Below are 3,362 nucleotides of genomic sequence, written 5' to 3'. Positions count from 1 at the left end.
GGCGCGGCCGCGGAATAAGCACCGCTGAGAGCGGAAAAGGGGCGCGGCCACGGAGGCATGGGATCAGAGGAGGTCCCGCTGAGCGCGGAAAATTGGGCGCGGCCCTGGAAGTTGCACCGCTGTCAGCGGAAAAACACCCGCGGCCGCGAACCCATTTTGTTTACTTCTCTGAACATGAGTATCGCTGAACGCGAGAAATGCAGCGCGGCCGCGCAGAGCGGGCCGCTGTCAGCGGAATTTGCCACCGCTGACTGCGGATTTCAAAACTTCCAACTCAGCTTTTGCACAGGAATGCTGACCGCGGAAATACATCTGCGGCCGCGGAATTCAAAAAACAACTGAGTAACCTAGGGTTACAATTTTTCATGTATTTAGCGGAAATCATCGACAATATTAACCCCAACTAGGTATTCATCAATTAACCCTAACTATCTAAGCACAATTTAATTAACACTAAAGAACCCTAATTGAAAGTAAGAGAAAGGAAGAAGAAGAAGTAAGAACTACCAAATAAAAGAAAAACAAATACTCATTAAAGAACAATGGTGAAATGAAATTTACCATTTGTGTAATGGGTTATGAGAATGGACTTCTAGTTTTTTTGTGTATGCGGATTAGGGCTTGGGTGAACAGTAAAAAGTATGCTCAAGAACTCAGAGATCGAAAAGGGTAAAAGGTCTCAGGACCTTCTATTTATAGAAAGCACCCTAGGACCCACAGAGCTCACCTGGCGCGGCCGCGGAAAATCACCGCAATCCGCGCTTTTGACGTACAGAAGGGCTGCTCGTTTGCAACTGCCGCTGAGAGCGGAAAATGGGACGCGACCGCGGAAAGGCACCGCTGACCGCAAAAAATACACCGCGGATGCGGATGAAACTTCAGAGAAGTCTCATTTTTGGACTTTTCAAGTCCGCGTCTACTGTCAAATTACGCCTCCGCGAACTAGCCACCGTGGACCGCGAAAAATGGAGCGCTGTCAGCGGTTCAACTTCAGACTGTGCCAAGTTTTTCCAGCTTTGTGTTGCACTGCATCAAACATTCCTACACATATCTCACAACCAGTTAGTCAAAAACAAATCCTACACTAAGAAGAAAATCAAAAAGAAGAAAAACACATGGGTTGCCTCCCAAGAAGCGCCTGATTTAACGTCGCGGCACGACGCATGTTACCATCAATCATTTTAGATGGATCATTGCCACCACGTGGCTGTCATCAAACTTGCAAGATAGTGCTTCACTCTGTGCCCATTAACTCTGAAGATTTCACCATTTTTGTTTTTCAAATCAAGAGCATCAAATGGAGTTACATGCACCACCTCAAAATGACCACTCCATATTAACTTGAGCTTTCCCGGAAACAATCGTAACCGGGAATTGAATAAGAGTACCAAGTCACCTTCCTTGAATTCCTTGATGTGGGCATACTTGTCATGTAAGTACTTCATCTTGTCCTTATACAAGGACGAGCTGGAATAGGCATGAAACCGGAACTCATCAAGCTCATTGAGTTGCTCCACCCGGAGATTTGCTGCAACATACCATTCAAGATTTAACTTTCTCAAAGCCCACATGGCCTTGTGCTCTAACTCAACCAGAAGATGGCAAGCTTCCCAAATACCAATCGGTACGGAGACATACCAATTGGAGTTTTATAAGCAGTCCTGTAAGCCCACAAAGCATCATCCAGTTTCTTTGACCAGTCAGTCCTATTAGCATTGACAGTCTTTGACAATATGCTCTTTATATCCCTGTTAGAGACCTCAACTTGCCCACTAGCCTGAGGATGGTAAGGGGTTGAAACCTTGTGATTGACACCATACTTTGCAAGCAAAGTGTCAAATGCCTTGTTGCAGAAATGAGAACCCCCATCACTGATGATTGCTCTAGCAGTGCCAAACCGAGTAAAGATATTCTTCTTGAGAAAAGTCACCACACTCCGGACCTCGTTGTTGGGTAAAGCCACGGCCTTAACCCACTTGGAAACATAATCAACGGCCACCAGAATGTACGTGTTACCACATGAACTCACAAAAGGTCCCATGAAGTCAATGCCCCACACGTCAAATATGTCAACCTCAAGAATAGTAGTGAGAGGCATTTCATCCTTCTTTGAAATTCCACCAGCTCTCTGACTCATCACATCTCTTCACAAGCTCACCCGCATCCTTGTATAATGTAGGCCAATAAAAACCACAGCTCAGCACCTTTGAAGTTGTCCTCGCCCCACCATGATGACCGTCGTAGGGGGAGGAATGACAAGCATCAAGAATACTCATTTGCTCCTCTTCCGGAACACATCTCCGGATCTCACCATCATTACAGATTTTGAACAAGTAAGGCTCATCCCAGTAGTAGTCCAAGCTATCCCGTTTAAGCTTCTTCCTTTGGTTAGAAGAGAGCTCACACGGGACAATATCGGTCACAAGAGAGTTGGCAAAATCCGCAAACCAAGGCATGCTATTCACAGATACGGAGAGGAGTTGCTCATCACGGAATGAATCATTAATTTCGAGGTCATCACGGGGCCTCCCCTCCTCCTCCAAGCGGGACAAGTGGTCCGCCACTTGGTTTTCACACCCTTTTCAATCAACAATATCAAGGTCAAACTCTTGAAGCAATAGAACCCATCTCATCAGCCGAGCTTTAGAATCCTTCTTTGTCATCAAGTAGCGGAGTGTTGCATGGCCAGTATGATCTATCACCTAGGCACCCATGAGATAAGGCCTAAACTTCTCCATTGCAAACACAATTGCTAGCAACTCTTTTTCCGTCACCGTGTAATTCACTTGAGCATCATTCATTGTTTTGCTTGCATAATACCCCGGGTGAAACATCTTGTTTACTCTTTGACCCAAGACCGCTCCTACCATAACATCACTTGCATGGCACATGAGCACAACAGGTAAGCTCCAATTGGGTGCGGTAATAATGGGAGTGGTTGTCAATTTGTACTTGAGAAGTTCAAAAGATTTCATGCATTCATCATTAAACACGAACTTTGCATCATTTTCCAATAGTTTGCACAAAGGATTCACTACCTTAGAAAAGTCTTTTATGAATCTTCGGTAGAACCCCGCATGCCCAAGAAAACTTCTAACCCCCTTGACTGAAGTAGGACGAGGAAGCTTTGAAATCACTTCAATCTTCTCCTTGTCCACCTCTATACCGTTCTTTGGGATCTTATGGCCGAGGACAATGCCCTCCTCGACCATAAAGTGGCATTTTTCCCAGTTAAGCACAAGATTTGTCTCTTCACACCGGGCTGGCACCTTGTCAATTCTTCAAACACTCATCAAAGGACGCCACCCACAACACTAAAACTCATCCATGAATACTTCCAAGAAAATCCCTCCACCCATGTC

Source organism: Nicotiana attenuata, chromosome 11, assembly GCF_001879085.1.
Source record: "Nicotiana attenuata strain UT chromosome 11, NIATTr2, whole genome shotgun sequence".
Classification (NCBI taxonomy): domain Eukaryota; kingdom Viridiplantae; phylum Streptophyta; class Magnoliopsida; order Solanales; family Solanaceae; genus Nicotiana; species Nicotiana attenuata.
The sequence above is the reverse complement of the archived record's forward strand: the minus strand, read 5'-3'. Positions refer to the sequence as shown.